Genomic DNA, 19,932 nt, shown 5'->3' with positions numbered 1-19,932 from the left:
CCCTCCTTGGGTTTCCGAGGCAGTATCACTACGGAAGTAGGATTGCCCAACCTTCCTTCCGAGGAGTGGCTGGTGGGTTTGAACCGCCAGCCGTGACAGAACAAATTCAGAGCACCAGCTCTAAGGGAAGACTTTCTCTCTCTGTAAGCTCCAGGGAAGGTCCTTTCCTCTTTTCAACATCTGTGGGCTTGTTGTTTGTCGATAATCTACATGTCTTGGCATCAATCTGCCCCTGGATCTAGGAGATCCTCAGTGCAGGGATCCTGGGTCCAAAGGTAGTGCGCCACTCCCAACTCCACTTTCTTGCTGGTACCGAGGTCCCTCTTTCTCTGCTCACTTCTCTCACCTTTTATCTCTTGTAAGATAAAAAGTGATGTGAGCCACACCCCAGAAAATTCACCTTATATCAGATCAAGGTGTGACTGAGTAAGGGTGTTGCATCCCACCCTAATCCTGCCTCAGTAACATAATGAACATAACCTAATGCTCATCAAAATATCTAATCCTGCCTCATTAGCACACAGAGGTCAGGATTTACAACACATTACAAATGAAGGAAAATCACATCATGGGGGATGATTACATCAGTACATAATTGCCAAATTACATCATTACATAACTGCCAAACTACATCAGTACATAACTGCCATACCATTGAGTATTGTCATACTATGGCTTAGCCAAGTTGATACATATTTTAGGGACATACAATTCAGTCCATGACAGGAGCCTAAAAGAAGCAGCATTTAATCTTTCTAAAACCAAAAATCCAAACTCACTGCCATCGAGTCAATTCTGACTCATAACAACTCCCATTGGGTTTCTGAAGCTGTAAATCTTTACGGAAGTAGATCACCCTATCTTCCTTCCACAAAGCACCTAGTGGGTTTGAACTGCTGACCTTTTAGTTAGCATCCAAGTGCCTTATCAACTACCCCCAAAAAAGGTGAAAAAGGCTTCAAAAGAAGGAGGAAGAAGTAGCTGAGTTAGAATGCAAAGAAAGAAACATGAGCAAGGAAAGCATCCCAGGAAGAGGGGAGAACATATGGAAAACTGCACTGGCACTGCCTGTTATCATTTGAGGCCTCAAGGAAGGGCATTCATTGTGTCAAGAACAAAGAGAAGGAGGGGAGGAGGGAAAAAGAAGAGTGGAAGGTGGGCTTGCCAGCAACAATCAGCTTGAGGGCATGCTAAAGAGTTAAGATGTTGTATTTCACCCAATAGGAAACCACTGAAGAATTTTGAAAATGAAAATAAGCATATTAGTATTTTTAAAAGATTACTCCAATGGCAGAAAAGAAAGGGGAATTGGAAGGAGATAAAAGTGAGGTAAAGAACACAAATTAGTGGCCATTGCAATATTTCAGACTTAAGTATCCTTTGATTAAGGCAGGAAAGGTGGGGTTCAGAAGAAGGACACACACACACATGGGAGTTTTAAGAATGTAGAATAAATAGAACTCACCCAGACTCTCTGTGGGAAAAAGACCTGGCAATCTGCTTCCATAGGGATTACAATCAAGAAAACTCTGTGGAGCAGTTCTACTCTGTCACATGGGGTCACTGTGAATCTAAATTGACTCAATGGCACCTAACAACAAGAACAGGGGCTAAATAGAAGCCTCTGGGTGGCACAAAGAGTTAAGTGCTAAAATACTAACCAAAAGTTTGGCAGTTCAAACTCATCCAGAGGCACCTCGGTAGACAGGAATGGAGATCTGCTTCTGAAAGGTCCCAGCCTGAAACCCCTATGGGGCAGTTCTACTATGCAGCCATGGGATCACCATGAGTCAGAGTCAACTCTATGGCAATTAACAACAACAGTGACTAAATACAATGGGAAACGGAATAATTAAGGGTGATACACAGATTTCTAGGTGACTCAGTGGATGGCTGGACCATTAACTTAAATGGGAAACCCTAGAGTGGAGAGAAGAAGGCCACAGGTTGAGGAGGAAAAGATGCACTCAGTTTGAGGCATGGCTTCAAGATATACATATGAAAATAACCAATATCGTTTCATGTGTATTCAGTGCTTAACAAGTATTTGCTAATGCCTGTTATGTATCAGGAACTCTGTTTGGTCCTGGGATATAATGTAAGTAAAAACAGTCACTAGAACACCCTCATGGGGCATGCATTCAAATGAGGAGACATTATTAATCAAACAATCACATAAATACAGAATTACAAACTACAACAAGGGTTCCAAAGGGGAAAAAAAGTGAGAACTAGGAAGGCATATGAATGGGGACCACATGATAGGTCAGGGAAGTTTCTTTGCCAAACAACCTCTGAGCTGCATGTGGATGATGAAGGAGAGTTAAGCAATTAAGAGGTGAGAGGAACATTCTTTGCAAAGGAGGAAAGTGTGAAGAAGACTTGAGGTGTGAAGGAGCTAGAGTAGAAAGAATCAGAACAACAGAGGCAATAAATGAATGTTTGTGGGTGGGGATGAAGTTCTTGATAGGTCAAGTGAAGAACTTTGACTTAGTCAAAGAGTAACATAAGATACTGAAGGGCTTTGTGCAGAGAATATGGTAATAGGTCACTTGGATCTACTGTAAAATGAACTGATGGAGGACAAAATGAATCGGAAAAAAATCATTTATTAAGAGACTTTTGCCATAGTCAGGCAAGAGACGGATATGGTGTGGTGACTGCAATGGATATAGAGCAAAGCAGATGGATTTAAGATTACTTGGAAGTTACTGGTGATGGCAGGGAAGAGATATAGTGTACAAGACAAAAAGAGTTGTCAGGGAAGACATGAAAAGTTCTGATTGAATTTACTGAGGAGCCATTCACTGGGATAAGGAATATTAGAAGAGCTCCACGTTTGAAATGAAAAATTATAAGTTTTGAGCATGTTATATTTGAATAGCCTTGCAAAGGTCTAGGAGTTTCTTGGGTGGGATAGTGCCTAAGGCATTTGATTGCTAGCCAGAAGGATAGCAGTTCAAACCCACCAGCCACTCCTCAGAAGGAAGACTGGGAAATCTACTTCTATAGAGATATCGCCTCAAAAACCCAAGGAGGGGTCGCTATGAGTGAAATCCACTTGATGGCAGTGAGTTTGGTTGTTTTTTGTTTTGTAATGATCTTAGCAGAAAATTTAGTAAAAGGATATTCTACATAGATCTGGGGATCAAAAGAAACATCGAAGCTAGATTTGTAAATGTGAAAGTAGCCTTCATAAATGGTCACTGAAATCTTGGGTGTAGATGAAATCACATGGTGAAAATGTACAGAATAAGGAGAGGTCATGGAATGAAATCAGTAAAACATTTGGTACTAGAGGATAAGCCTACAAAGAAGACAGAGAAAGGAGCTTCCAGAAAGACAGAAGGAAAACTAGGCAAGTGTTACCACAAAAACCAAGATAAGAGTATTGGAAGAATTAGGGCTCACCATGTTGATATGTGCTGAGAAGTCACATAAAGTGAGGACAGGAAATGTCACTGGATTTAGTGATGTAGAGGTTATTGGTGATCTTAGCAAGAGCTATTGTAATGGGGGTGGTGACACAGGCAGAGGCCAGATTGGAGTAGGTTGAGAAGTATGACTGAGAGTGAAAAAATGGCAAGAACAACTATAGAAAACATTACAGAAAAGTGTGTGAAGGGAAGAAGAGAGATAGAGCTGCAGATGCAGAAAGAAGTGGGTACAAAGAAGATTTGGGAAAAGGATTTTTTGTTTTAATTTTTTAATGGCAAAAATTTGAGCCTGTATAAAATTAATGAAAGAATTCACTGGAGAGGGAGAATAGTTAGGATAAAAAGAGGGGAATGGAATAAAGGTTAGCATATGATTCTGGGCCAAAGGGAGAGGTTGGAAACCAGTGAATCAAGCAATTGTGCTTAAATAGATCTTGATGTTGGGAGATTGATTTGGGATAGAACTTAGAATTGGTGATAAAAGCCATAATAGAGAGTGGTGCCATGCATATGAGCATGGGGAGTGAGAAGAGAAGAGAGCCAAGGATTAAGTAACGGAGATGTCAATGTTCAAACATTAGATAAAAGAAAGGGAGCCAAGCAGAAGACTTAGAATAACATCCAGAGGGGTCAAAAGAGAGGACGTAGGTCTGCAGTCATGAAGTCCCTTCTCATTTCAAATCTAGTTCCCAAAATAGCCTCCTGCTCCATTTCCCACCTACTCAATTTCCAATCAGTGTCTTCCATTCTCCCACAGGGACAGTGGTGTGGAGATGAAGGGTGCCAGGAGCACTGACACAAAAGAGATGGCTGATGGATGAAAATAACAAAGAACACAGGTTTTCATTTACCCCCATCATTTACTTGCTGTGTAACTTTGGGAAAGGTCTCTATTTCTTTCAATTTCCGCTCTCTCATCTGTAAAATAAAGATGACAGTTTCTTTAGCAACCTCATAGGGTTTTCCTAAGAATTATGTGAGTTACTGGCTGTTAGAGTGTTCTGAACACTTGTAAATCACAACACCAGCATGCAGAATCATCATTAATCTTGAATCACTCTTTGCTTCGTGGTTCATCCTTTCTCACATTGCTCCACTGGCTCCCTTTCTTGGCTCCCAGGAAGGTAATGGATGGTGCTGTCACCACCCAAACACCATTGCCCTTTCCTTTCCAAGTCGTTCCAGATCTGAGTCAGAGTTAAGCAAATGTAATACATTTTGCAGGTAAAGTTGGCAAGATGTGCTCCATTTGCTTTTTGGCCCAGTCCTTTAATTGCACTTGGAAGTAAACAGCACCCTATAGGGTAAAGATGAGAGCATGATTTGGAAAAAGAGAGAGAAAAGGAAACTGAAATGGAGTCAGGGAGAAAAAAAAAAAAACCTACATTACATAAACTTAAAATAATTGAGAACATGTGCAACTTCCTAAGGGCATTCAGAATTTAACACTACTCTAAATAGACCCATCACACTCCTATATTTCTGTTCCTGGATTCAATGGCCTTCCATAATGTGATTGCAACATTAATCCCCCATTTCCTCCATGTGAATAACTGAAGTCTCCCCATTGCCTACATCCTTGTCTACACCATCTTTCCACATGCCCAAACATCTCTGTAACTGGCATTGTGGTAAGAATGATAGGGAAGACAAAGAGACAGACCCTGCCCTGAAGGATAAATATGAGTCTGGATTTTGGATATGTACATAGTAGGTTCAACTCCTGCCAACTTTGGGCAAAGAATTTACTTCTGTAAAACTTAATTTCCTCATAGGTAAAATAGGGGGATATACACCTTGAATAAGATAATAAACCAAACTCACTGCCATTGCATCTATTTGGCTCATAGCGACCCCTCCCTGGGTTTCCAAGGCAGTATCACTACGGAAGTAGATATCCCAACCTTCCTTCCGAGGAGTGGCTGGTGGGTTGGAACCGTCAGCCTTCTGGTTAGCAGTCAAATGCCCTAGGCACTATACCACCAGGGATCCTGAATAAGATAATAGGTATAAAGAATCTGGAACATAACTGTTGTTTAATGATATTGTCAACTGTCAGGTCATACTAACTCATTGCCATCTACTTGATTCCAACTCATGCTGATCCCATATGTGTTGCAGAATAGAGCTAGACTCCATAGGATTTTCTTGGTTGTAACCTTCACAGAAGTGGTTCACCAGGCCCTTCTTCTGTGGTGCCTCTGGGTGGTTTTGAACTGTCACCCTTTTTAGGTTTGACACTGATGACAGTTTCTTATGCACCCCAGGTTCCTTTCCATGATACCAGTTGGGGAGAAAAGGCCAAGGCATATGAAATAATGGCAGAGCCAGGGACACTATCGTGATGTGAAAAATGCAGTTTGGATTCAAAGTTCTGGAGAGGTTCTGAGAAGAAGGAAGTCACTAAGAACCACAGTGGCTGACACAGGAAATCCCCAAAGACCAATACTTTATTCCAAAATTCTTTCACACACATACATAACAATAATATTTCAGTCCCTAACACCATAATGAACCAGATTCTCATATAAAGAATTTATTTTCCTATTCACCATTAAACATTATTTAATTTACTAATATTTCTAATGCCATTTTAATCAAGGCACTCTGTGATTTTCACATTTTAAACAGAACAATACTTTCTGTATTTTAACACCTTAGTCTTCTAGAGTGTTATTTGTGTTACTGTGAACTAATATATGCAGGTTCACCACAATTAGACATCACCATGGTAATTTTATATCTTTTGTTTTCAGCTTTTGTTGCAAACACTCTTCAGGGAAACTGAAGCTTTACCGATGACACAAAACTATTACCTGCCTTGGGATTTAAGTGCAGCAAATTCAAAGAAATGTTTTCAAATCCTGATAGCATTCCCTTGCATCTTACTTCTCAGGGACAAATAAAATATGCCATCTAGTGCCCAGTACACAGCTTCCTCTTCCCCTTCTGGGATTGGCAGATCCTCTGACAAAATGGTCGCAGTTTTTAGTAGAAACATAGACTGCTAAAAGCTGGCAGAGCCTACAAGCCTCCAGGGCTTGAATGATTTCAACTTCTGCATGGCTAAATAAAGGCTTATTTTCTCAAGCAAGACTACAGTTTTTTAAAAAATACATTTTATTGAAATATAATCTATGTACAGAAATAAATACACAAAACTAAAGTGCCATGGGTCAATGCATTTTTTTTCCCAGTATTCCTTCCCCTCCACTCCCACCCCTGGTAACCAACAAAGAAACTTTCCTTCCATATATAAACCTTTCCTTGACTTTTTACAATAAGGAACTGATATTATATTTGTCCTTCTGTGATTGACTTATTTCACTCAGCATAATGTCCTACAAGTTCATCCATGTTACACGGTGTTTTGCAGATTCTACATTATTCTTCAGTGTTGCATAGTATTCCATTGTATGTACCATAGCTTGGTTATCCATCCTTCTGTTGATAGGCATGTAGGTTGTTTCCATCTTTTTGCTACTGTAAATACTACTGTGATGAACATGGGCGTGCATATATTTGTTGTTGTTCTGGCTCTCACTTCTTTCCACTTTGTCTGTAGAGATGGCTGCAGCAATCAGCTCATCTCAGGGCATGCACACCATTCATCACATCAAGAGATGGAGTGTGTTTTCCCTCCGCTGGAATTCAGGCTGGCCCTGTGATTTGTTCTAATCAATGGAATATAGCAAAAGTGATTTATACAAATTTTGGAGTCTACACTTTAAGATGCCTTATGGCTTCTGTTTCCATTCTTTTAGCATCCAGTTGTCATGTAAAAAAAGAAAGAGGGATCACATGGAGAGAGAGTAAGGTCTAGCCAGCATTCTAGCCACCTGAGCTGGGGTACCAGACATGCAAGTGGAGGTATCTTGGATATTTCAGCCCCTGCCAAGTTCTCAACTGAAGGAAGACACATGAACAACCCCAGACAACACCATGGAGAGCAAAAGAATCTCCCAGCTTAATTAAGCCAACAAATAAGCTCATGAAAAAAATAAACGGTTGTTGTTTTAAGCACTAAATTTTGAGGTGGTTTGTTACACAGCAATAGCTAACTGTTACAGCAGCTAAGGGAAAGAATGAGGCAACAGACCCTGATCATCACTTTTATTTGGATAAGCAGGTAAAGCCCCTGATTCTTTCTTGAAGGAATCTTTCCTCTTCAACCAGATCTTATTCATTGCCTCTAAAACCAGCTTAGGAGCTCTGGTAGCATAATGCCTAAGGCTGGCAGTTCAAACCCACCAGCCACTCCTCGGAAGGAAGGTTGGAGAATCTACTTCCGTAGTGATACTGCCTCGGAAACCCAAGGAGGGGTCACTATGAGTCAGGTCCGACTTGACGGCACATAACAAGAACAACAAAACCAGCTTTGTCCAAACTTCAAGACACATCTTGAACCCTACCTATGTGTTTTTTGGTGTGGTGATTTTACTCCTTTCCACCCACCCCTAGTGGAATTAACCTCCCCATTCTGTAAGCTACCTCTGAACTCTACCCACCTTAAGTATTTCTCTAGTCATTGGGTAGTTAAGCTATTTGTTCAGTTATCTGTTTTCTCCATATGTCTACACTCTCATTTTTAGTTCTAAATCTTCAGTGAAAGGGCTGGCACAAAGTTAGCTCTCACATGGACTCCCTCACATGGACAGCCTCTGCTTATAAGCATCCCCGTACCTAAGTTCCTCTATGATGTCTTTTCTGACCTCCTTGACCACAGTGCCCTCTTATTCTATAGCACATTTTATGTGTAAAACTCATTTAAAAGTTAAACAATAAAATGTTTAATATACTCAGCATATAAACTCTTACATTTAACATTCATAGCCACCATGCAACAGGGCTCTCCCTCCACCGTAAGTTCTGTTCATCCCAGTGTTGGCAAGCATGCATGGTGGGGGAAGTTGCTAATTAAGTGGTCGGATCCCATGGCAATCATTTGGCTCATTGTTGTGTCAAAGACGTGGAATCCCAGTCTTCACCCTTTTCCTCCTCCACCCTGTCTTAGGCCTGGCTTCCCAACATCTTCAGACTCAACATTATCTCCTTTCTTTTCCATAATATGTTCCTGAAATGGGTAACTGTACCATTTGGAGGTTCGTACTTCCCATTTCCTCAACAAATAGGTCTCAATATTTAGACTTTATAGAGTGGAATGGGGGAGATATAAGTGGGATTTTCCATTACAGACTCAAAACCCAGCACATGCTTTATCCAGCTTCTATCAGAGAGTCTTCTTGTGGTAGACAGCTTCTAAGATGGCCCCCTATGATACCCCCCTCCTGGTATTCACACCCTTACACCCATGTGTAATTCCTTCCCTCCCCTTGAAGGTGGACTGCCCTAATAACTTGCTTCTAATCAATAAACTATGTCAAAGGATATTACTTCTGTGATTAGGCTACACAAGATTGTGGCTTATATCTTGCTTACAGAATATCATGTTGCCGACTCTGATGAATCAAAGTGATATGTTAAACAGCCCACATGACGAGGGACTAAGGGTGGCCTGTGGCTAACAGACAACAAAGAACTGAGGCCCTATGTCCAAGAACCTGAAAGGAATCAAATCCTTCTAACAAGGACACAAGTGAACTCAGAAGCAGATTTTCCCTCATTTGAGCCTTCAGATGACCAGCCAAAAGCCTGATCAGTCTTTTGATTGCAGCCTCACGAGATACCAGCTAAGCCATGCCTAAACTCCTGACCCACAAAAACTGAGAGATCAAAACCACTAGGTTCTGAGGTGAATTGTTATATAGCAATAGATAAGTAATACAACTAGCTATTAATAAAGTATTACTTTGAAAGCTAAACCCTTATTGTGGTTATAACTTCCTTTAGAAATCATGGGAAAGTTAGGATTTGGTCATCTGTGGATCCTAATTCATTCACATCCTCACTCTAAGCTATGAGTGTTATTAGCCCCATTTTAGAGTTGAGAGAACGGAGGATCAGATTGGTTGTTGCTTGCTCAAGTTTCATACATCTATCAGTGTGTAGAGTGCTCTTTTCACTCCAATATAGTTGCCAGAATCATACTGATGACTTAGAATCTTTATACAAAATCTCTTTGCTTTCATTCCTTAAACTGTAAGCAGTCTGAGAGCAGGGACAGCATTTGACATGCTTCTGTTCCCTGTGACCCCAGAGAGATGGTACTAGATGGCAAGGCAAATGCTTGTCCTTGACTTCCTAGTACTGCCACAATCTCCACCTTCCACATAAACCTTTCCAATGCCACCTATTAACATCATTTACAGGAATACCTCTGTCTCTATCCAAATAAACAAGCTCAGATTGGGGAAGTTTTCTGAATATGAAATGATCTTGCTATTCAACATAGATTGCTTTATGATATTAATAAAATTGAGCGTTCCGGGAAATGTCTTTTAAGTGAACCGGGTCTAAGTCCAAGGTTTTAGAAAGCTTTTAGTTTAAATGCAAACCCACTGGAACTGTGAAACAGGCCAGCATCCAGTGAGCCTGGTTCCCCTACTATGTGCATTCCTGAGTCTGTTTTATCAAGCAGAGTTAGATAAAGTCCAAGGGCTTGGGGGCAAATGGGAGGTAAGCAGGGTAGGAAGTGCCAAGGAAAATGAGAAGTAACTTCCACTGACCTATAATTAACTTCAAGATGAGAAAGGTTGAAGGTAAAAAGAAGTAGAACTGAAAGCAAAAACTTTAGTTTCATCTGTGACTAGCTATGTGACTTTAGACAAGTCACTCTCCCTCTCTGAATTCAGTTAAGTGTTGATAATAGTACTTACCTCATAGAGCTATTGTGAAAAGAAGTGAGAAAAGGTGACTGGCCATGTTTTGTGAACTGTGAGATGTTATACCTATGTGAGATATTGTTATCATCCAGAGTAGCAGCTGGTGCTATTGCAGTGTGATTGAAATAGCTGCAATAAAACAAGGTAATACTCCTTAGTGGAACATTTTGGATTTTGCCCACATGTAATGGATGCTCTCTGATTTGAGTTAGCATCACTACCTAAGATTAGCTATAATGATGTGTTCAAGTCTAGTCAGAAGTCAGAAATCACACCAGTTATTTTTACAGAGAGAATGTATTATAAAGAATTATTACCCTGGTATAAAAGTGCTAACAAGGTAACTGAGGTATCCCAAAGGTAGCAACTGCAGGAAGCAGCTACCATCCTACAATAAACAATGTTTCGGATTTACCTGGGACTGAGGGAGTTGCCAGGAAGTGGAACTTCCAGCACTCTAAAACCTGCAAAGTCCCAGGAAAATTTATTCCACCCCTAAGGGGCAAGAAGACAAGAAAGATGAAAATGTTAAAACTTAGAAGTTTGGAGAAGGAACTCTACAGAGATGGAACCCAGACCTCTGACAAGGGAAAGCCCGCTGGCTGGTGCTGGTGTCTCTGAGGAGTATCAGTGAGGCTGGCTCTGTAGATGCTAGGAAAATGAGAGACTGCATTCAGCAGCTGCTATAGGAATGAACTGCCACTACTGAGGTGAAGAAGCATTGCCCGGTGCTGCTCACAAGAACAGCAAGGAAACAGGAAGGAGTAAATCCCTTCTTCCTGTTGCACCCTCTACTGGCAAAGCCTAACAGGAAGCCAGTTGACAATGCAGAAATGTGGTTTGTAATGTCCCAGCCTCAGCATCGTAGAGCAGAATGCAGAATGATGGATTTGAAAGTAAGAGACAATAGTATAGATGATACCAAACTTAAGTAGATAAGAAAATATAATTGAGAAAGGATTTAATCAAATAATGTGCCTTTTTCTAATTATTTCCAAGCTTCTAAATCCAGTCTATGTAAGAATTTAGGTGGGAATTGCTGCAAAGTGTTAACTCTCTCCACTCCTGCCCTCTCATCAAAATGATGGGGCTAACCATTCTCCTGCTCCCCAGTACTGAAGTGCCTACCAGGAAAAGTTGAGGGCCCTGGCAGTCACAGCAGCAGACCTGACACTTGGTCATGACATTCTCACTGTCTTGTGTCCCTCTCCTGGGGAGCCATGCTTCCTGCTTTGCAAATTTTTAGACAGCTAAGCTGAGAGGAGCATTAGGTAGCTTTAAAAATTGATGTGGGTCATTATTCTTTCATGAGCCACCGCAAATCCAACAGTACAAGGCCAGCAGCGTGCACAAGGGAGCCGCTGCATCGCTCTGCTCTTTTCTTTGCAGGTTTGAGCCTCTAAAAGCAGAGTCAGAGACAGTCCAGAAGATAGTGCACGCCATTCAACACCAAAGGAGGCCACAGCAGACAATGGCAGCAAACGTGTGTCCTGTTCATATGGCTCAGGACAGCCAGCAGCAGCTCCCTCACCCTCCTCACCCAACAATGCTCTTACACACACTTCTGCCTTTAGGCCAGCAATGGACAAGAAGATAAAACACCTCACAGCCACAGTGCCAGTCTCCATCTCTGCTGCCCTGAGAGATGGAAAACCTTCTGCCAGAAGTTTCTATTCACCATTTTTCTAATCAGCACATTTGTAGCTTTATTTTCTCTTTTCTCTTCTCCGTCCTTTTATCTTTTCCTTTTTCCATATCTTCTTTTTCTTCCTCCTGCATTGATTCCTCTGCCTGTTTCTTTCCCTTTTCCTCTGGGTCTGGCCCCTCTTATTCTATCTGTTAAGGCCTCTCTCTTTTTCCTCTCCCTTTGTGGGTTTGTCTGTGTATCTCTCTCTCTCTCTCTCTCTCTCTCTCTCTCTCTCTTCCCCTCTCCCCCTCCCCCCCCTCGCTCACTCACTGAATTTGTGTGTGTGTGTGTGTGTGTTTGTGTTTCTGTCAGGGCTTCTACACCTTCCCTTGGCCATCAATTCCAGCTCTAATCTCTCTGGGTACAATAAGAGTAATATACCTCTGTCCTCTGGGGAAGAAGAGGACTCAGCTTTATTCTCTTGCTGTCTTTGTCAATGAAAAAGAGGGATCTTGGGTAAAGATTAGTTCAGGTCAGGACACAAACAGGGAGTTCAAACTATGTACTAAACAATGAACCATAGATTCATAGTTTATTCCAACATGTTTATTGTGCCTACTATGTGCCAAGCAACATGCTCATTACTAAGCAGTCAAAGGGAAATCAGACGGGGTCTCTGTGCCGCAGACCCCATGATCTGGTGAAGGAGACAGTTGTGTGAAAAATGCTGCATGAAGGTTAACTATACAGAATGGAGAAGGGATCAGTCATGGAAGGCTTCCTGGAGGAGGTAATGCTAAATCTTGAAGAATATGTAAGTTCTAGCTAGGTAAAAAAGTAAAAGAAGAGTATCCAGGAAAAAGACACATCATGAGCGACAGCATGGAGGGAAAAACAAGCTTGGACTTTGCAGGGACCCACAAACAGTGCAGGGATACTAGAGCACAAGGAGAGACACAGAAGTTAAGAGAGAGGGAGAAAGTTGAGAGAGTTGCAAAGGGTAGGGTCATCCAAGGACTTAAGAGACAGACTGTAGCAGACACTGTCAGTGCAATTTCCTCTCATCACCCACTGTTCTAGTGGCACCTTCTTCCTGTGTGTACCTTCCACTCCCTGCCAGAAAGTGTTCTCCAGCCACTGAAGCTTGCCTGGCCCCTATGCAGGCCATATCAGAAGAACCACATGGCAAGATCCCTGGGAACACCCTCATACAATGAACAATGGCAGTTTGGGAGAAAATCTAGATTTATAACCCCTTCGGTGACAACCGTGGGGCACATTCTACAGGGTCACCCAGAGGTACCTTGCAGGAGTGAACTCTGATTGCCCATAGTGGTAATCTGCCACTAGCTCTCCCATATTAGTTGCCTCCCCTTTATCTCCCAAGTGAACTATTTTCACTTAGCTCTTTGTGTTGAGTCTGATTATGGACAACTCAACCTGAGACTCAGGCTACTACAGCCTCTTGTAGGCCTGAAGGAGCCCATGAAGCCTTCCAAGTAGAAGAATGGCACAGTCAATTTATATTTTAAGACACTCTGGTGACTGATTTTTAGAGTAGATTTGAGGAGCAAGACAGAAAGAACCACTTAAGGAGGTTACTGCAATAGACTAGGCTAGAGACAAGAAGGGTCTCAGGGGTAAAAAGGAGGATCAGTGTGATACTTGTAGCTTTGTGTCAACTTGACTGGACCACTATTCTGTGTGGTTTAAGCAATTGTGATGTGGGTTGTTCCAATGATGGGATCAGACATATATGTTTTGGGCATCCAATCTATTGAAATGGAGTATCCCTAGGGGTGTGGCCTGCTTCCAGTATATTTATGGACATCCTGGGAAAAGAGACACTCTTCTGTGGATTGGAATTCTGCCGACAACTGTCCTTGAGCAAACAATCCACCATTCGGCCTGGAGATCTCGGATTCGACATTTGTTGAAGTCAACAGCCAGTATACTGCCTGCCAACATTGAGCTCCTCAGCCTCTGCAGCTGCGTGAGTCAGGAAAAGCCTCCAGCTTGACGTTTGATCCAAGAACTTGGGACTTTCCAGCTTCTATAAGAGTGTGAGTCATTTTCCTAAGATAAATTTCTCTTTCTACATATGTATAAGCTTCACTGGTTTTGTTTCTCTTTCTATATATGTATAAGCTTTACTAGTTTTGTTTCTATAGAGAACCCAGTCTAACACATTTGGTACCAAGAGTAGTTCTAGAGAGACAAACTCATAGGGATGGGCTTCCTAAATTGGTTCTCCAATTTGATTAATCGTAAAAGCACTGATGACCCTGCCCCTGTGAGTAAAGAGGACCCTGCTAATCCATGGCATGAGGTTGCAACATTAATATGCAAAATAGCATTACCAATAGATCAAGTACTTGTGAGAAATGAGGATCTGGGTGACTGCATATTTGATACTTTCCTGCAATTTTGTCAGCATGAGGAGTATAAGGAAACTGGTTGGTTGTTCCTACTTATACTGGACAAAATGTTGAAAGAGCAACATGAGCTCAGGGCTGCTAAGTCACAGCTTAAGCACCGCATAAAAGACCTCAATGTTTCCAGTTATGCTCTGAAAGAAAGCCTTATTTCTTCTAGTAACAGAGCTGATATTGCTGAAAACCAAACCCAGAGTCTTATTGTAAGGGTGGCTGAATCACAACACCAATTAAATTACCGACCCAGAATGATGTCTGAAGTTTGAGTGAGGGCATTGATTGGGAAAAAATGGTATCTGGAAACCTGGAATGGGGACATAAGGACAGACAGTCAGCAAGATCGGGATATGGAGTCTGTAAACTCTGTTGAATCCCTCCCATCTGAAGTGATTACTGTAAAACCATTATCCCCTCCACCTCAGTTTGATGGGATTAACCCAACTGCTCCTGCTGGGTCATTGCTTGAGGGAGAGGACATGGAAGACATTGCTGAATGATCTCAGGAACTGCCCCAACAACCCATTGTTGCTGCTAGACCCATAATTAAAGTTAAGTCCAAGTGAGTCCCAAAAGGTGAAATACAAAGTGTGACTGAGGAGGTGGTATGCTATACCCAAAAAGACCTACTTGATTTTGTTAACATGTACAGGCAGAAACCTGGAGAATATGTATGGGAATGGCTACTGAGGGTGTGGGATAGTGGTGCAAGGAATTTAACACCAGATCAGTCTGACTTTATTGATTTAGGTCCACTAATTATGGATTCTTCATTCAAAGTTTCAGCTCAAGAGGTTAGAAAAGGATCTAATAGTTTATTTGGTTGGCTTACTGAAGCATGGATTATGCAGTGGCCTACCTTAAGTCAAGCTGAAGTACCAGACCTGCCTTGGTATAATGTAGAAGAAGGTATCCAGAGGCCTAGGGAAATTGGCCCGTTAGAATGGATTCATCAGATTATACCCCTATAGCCAGAAATAGAGAGTCCAGAGGACATACCTTTCACCAGTACAGTGAGGAAGAAATTTGTGAAGGCAGCCAGCATCCTTGAAGACTGCTGTGATTATTATTTTATGTAAGCCAGATTTGACAGTGGAAACTGCCCTAATTGAACTAAGACACTTAACTACAATGGGGCTGATTGGACCCACGGTAGTACGGGCCAAGTAGCAGCAGGTAAATGACAAAGGGAGGTGGGCATGGTGACCATGATGGACAGCAGAGTTGGAGAACAGTAATCAGAATATTCTGACTCATATGGAATTATGGCATTGGCTACTTGCTCATGGTGTTCCTAGTAGTGAAATACATGGCAAACCTACTAAATATTTACTTGAACTGTATGTTGTTGTTGTTGTTGTTGTTATGTGCCATCAAGTCAAACCCGACTCATAGCGACCCCTCCTTGGGTTTCCGAGGCAGTATCACTACAGAAGTAGGATTGCCCAACCTTCCTTCCGAGGAGTGGCTGGTGGGTTTGAACCGCCAGCCGTCTGGTTAGCAGGCAAGTGTCTTAGCCACTATGCTACCAGAGCTCCCAGAAGATGTGTATAGACAGAAGAATTCTGGGTCACGTGAACAGCAGCCTAGATTGAATCACCAGAATACAGAGTCACAGTCTTCAAGGGGTCACAACCCCTTGAAGAAGGAGAGGCTGGGTCTCTTTGAGGAAGGACCCCACTACATTGCCAAAAAGTTAGAATGTCAGTCTTTCTCCCAGCCTTCCCCAAAGGAAACTGAGGCCTTTTATGAGAGTGACTGTTCATTGGGGAAAAGGAAATAATCAGACTTTTTCGGGATTTACTGGATACTGGCTTTGAACTGACACTAATTCCAGGAGACCCAAAGCATCATTGTAGCCCACCAGCCAGAGTGGGGGCATATGAAGGTCAAGTTAATGACGGAGTCTTAGGTAAGGTGCATCTCACAGTGGGTCCAGTGGGTTCCTGAACCCATCCTGTAGTGATTTCCCCAGTTCCAGAATGCATAATTGGCATAGACATACTGAGCAATCGACAGAATTCCCACATTGTGTCCCTGACATGTGGAATAAGGGCTATTCTAGTAGGAAAAGCCAAGTGGAAGCCATTAGAACTGCCTCTACCTACAAAAATAGTAAATCAAAAGCAATACCACATTCCTGGATGGGTTGCAGAGATTACTGGCACCACCAAGGACTTGAAGGATGCAGGGGTGGTGATTCTCACCACATCCCCATTTAATTCACCTATTTGGCCAGTGCAAAAAACAGATGGATCTTGGAGAATGGCAACAGATTATTGTAAACTTAATCAGGTGGTGACTCCAATTGCAGCTGCTGTTCCTGATGTGGTTTCATTGCTTGAGCAAATTAGTACATCTCCTGGTACTTGGTATGCAGCTATTGATCAGGCCAATGCCTTTTTCTCAATACCAATTTCAAAGGATCATCAGAAGCAGTTTGCCTTCAGCTGGCAAGGCCAACAGTATACTTCCACAGTGTTTCCTCAAGGGTATATTCACTCCCCGGTACTATGTCATAATTTAGTCTGTAGGGATCTTGATCACCTTTCCCTTCCAAGAGACATTGCACTGGTCCATCATATTGATGAAATTATGCTGATTGGACCTAGTAAGGAAGAAGTATCGATGACTCTAGACTTATTGGTGAGACATATGCATGCTAGAGGTTGAGAAATTAAACCAACAAAAATTCAGGCACCTTCCACCTCAGTGAAATTTCTAGGAGTCCAATGGTGTGGGGCATGTTGAGATATTCCTACTAAAGTGAAGGATAAGTTATTGTATCTGCCTTCCCCACAACTAAAAAGGAGGCACAACATCTGGTGGGCCTCTTTGGATTTTGGAGGCAACATATCCCTCATTTGGATGTGTTGCTGCAGCCTATTTATCAAGTGACTCAGAAAGCTACTAGTTTTGAGTTGGGCCCAGAACAACAGAAGGCTCTGCAACAGGTTCAGCCTTCCTTGCAGGCTGCTCTGCCACTTGGGCCATATGATCCAATTAATCCAATGGTGCTTGAAGTGTCTGTAGTAAAGATGCTGTTTGGAGTCTTTGGCAGGTCCCTCTGGTGAATCGCAATGCAAACCCTTGGGATTTTGGAGTAAAGCCCTGCCATCCTCTGCAGATAACTACTCTCCTTTTGAGAAACAACTTTTGGCTTGTTATTGGGCTTTAGTAGAGGCTGAATGCCTAACCATGGGCCACCAAGTGATCATGAGGCCTGAGCTGCCCATGTGACCATGAGGTCTGAGCTGCCCATCATGAACTGGGTGTTGTCTGACTCACAGAGTCATAAAGTTGAACATGCACAGCAGCATTCCATCATTAAATGGAAGTGGTATATCAGAGATCGGGCTCGAGCAGGACCTGAAGGCAAAGTAAATTGCATGAGGAAATGGCTGAAATGCTGATGGTCTCCACTCCAGTCACATTACCTTCCTCTCCCATCTGTTCCTATGGCCTCATGGGGAGTTCCTTATGATCAGTGAACTGAGGAAAAGAAGACTCATGCCTGGTTTACAGATGGTTCTACACGATATACAAGCACCACTCAAAAGTGGCCAGCAGCAGCACTGCAGCTCCTTTCTGGGACTTCCTTGAAGGACAGTGGTGAAGGGAAATCCTCCCAATGGGCAGAATTTTAAGCCATGCATATGGCTGTACACTTTGCATAGAATAAGAAATGCTCAGATGTGTGATTATATATGGATTCATGGGCTGTGGCTAATGGCTTGGCTGGATTGTCTGGGACTTGGAAAGAGCATGATTGGAAAATTGGTGAAAAGGATGTATAGGGAAGAGGTATGTGGATAGTTCTCTCTGAATGGGTCAAAGGAGTAAAGATATTTGTGTCTCATGTGAATGCCCACCAAAAGGTGACCTCGACAGAGGAGGACTTTAACAATCAAGTGGACAGGATGACACGTTGAGTGAAAACCAGCCATCCTTTTTCTCTAGCTACTCCTGTCATTGCTCAATGGGCTCATGAACAAAGTGGCCATGGTGGCAGGGATGGAGGTTATGCATGGGTTCGGCAACATGGACTTCCACTTACCAAAGCTGATTTGGCTACCACCACTGCTGAGTGCCCAGTCTGCCAATAGCAGAGACCAACCCTGAGTCTGTGTGGTTTAAGCAATTGTGATGTGGGTTGTTCCAATGACGGGATCAGATGTATGTTTTGAGCATCCAATCCATTGAAAGGGAGTCTCCCCAGGGGTCTGATCTACTTCTAGTATATTTATGGACCTCCTGGGAAAAGAGACACTCTTCTGTGGATTGGGATTCTGCCTACAATTGTCAGTGAGAAAACAATCCACCATTCGGCCTAGAAATCTTGGGTTCATCATTTGTTGGAGTCAATAGCCAGTATACTGCCTACCAACCTTGAGCTTCTCAGCCCCTGCAGCTGCATGAGTAGGGAAAAGCCTCCAGGTTGACCTTTGATCCAACAACGTGGGACTTGCCAGCTTATATAAGTGTGTGAGCCATTTTCCTAAGATAAACCTCTCTTTCTATATATATATGAGCTTTACTAGGAGCTCTGGTAGCGTAGTGCCTAAGGCATTTGACTGCTAACCAGAAGACTGGCGGTTCAAACCCACCAGCCACTCCTCGGAAGGAAGGTTGGACAATCTACTTCTGTAGTGATACTGCCTCAGAAACCCAAGGAGGGGTCGTTATGAGTCAAGTCCAGCTCAATGGCAAATAACAACAACAACATAAGCTTTACTGGTTTTGTTTCTCTAGAGACCCCAGTCTAAACTGTCAGGTTCAGAAACTCAGAGAAAGAGAGGGGTTTAGGATGGACATCTACAATCCCTTCCCTTGATGCATGATGCAGTTTGATAAAAACCAGGGAAAGGTGTGGTCCACCAGCAAGAGAACTCAGAGTGAACCACCTGACCTAAACAGGGGATCAGAAAAGAAATAGGAAAGACATCCCTGGTTTGTTGGGATACAGGTGTCAGGATATATCTAAGAAGTTCAGTCCACTCTTGACAGAAGTGAGGAAGAGTCCAATAGGGAAACCAACAAAGTCCAAAACATTCAGGCAAGTTTATCAGGCCTTTTCTTGGAATGGCTAAAATAGATCTGATTTTTCTCCCATAATCTCTCTGCTCAACTGCCATGAAGCAAAAAGATGACAAGGAAAAGGAAAAGCAAGGAGAAAGTAGGAGTCAGAGGAATCAAGAATGTAGAAATCATTGCCTAAAAGAAGCTTCTTAGGGAGTGTAACTTGTTCATCTCTCCCCTCTATCTATCTCCATTCTCCCAAATAGCTTCACACTTTGACCAGCACTAATAGACTCACTTCCCAGGAAGAAAGGAACTAGCATTTCTTGATAATTTTCTCTAAACCAAGCACTAAATAATTGCCACCTTTCAATGTGGCTATCATTATTCTTGTTTTACAGATGAGGGAACTGAGCCTCAGAGATGTTCAAGAACTTATCTCAAGCCACTCAACTTGAAAACAGCAGTCCACTCCAAACTCCAATCTAGCCAACTCAATTATTCAATATTGTTTTCTACCTATAAAAATGAATCTGGCTTGGAGATTTCCAGCAAGATGGCGGACTAGGCAGAAAGACTGCACAGACCCTCTTCAACAAAGAAAAGGGAAACCAATTAACACAGACACAGAAGAT

Source organism: Orycteropus afer, unplaced genomic scaffold (assembly GCF_000298275.1).
Source record: "Orycteropus afer afer isolate SDZICR_OR568_19922 unplaced genomic scaffold, OryAfe1.0 scaffold00218, whole genome shotgun sequence".
NCBI classification, from domain to species: Eukaryota; Metazoa; Chordata; class Mammalia; order Tubulidentata; family Orycteropodidae; genus Orycteropus; species Orycteropus afer.
This window is presented reverse-complemented; position numbering follows the sequence as displayed.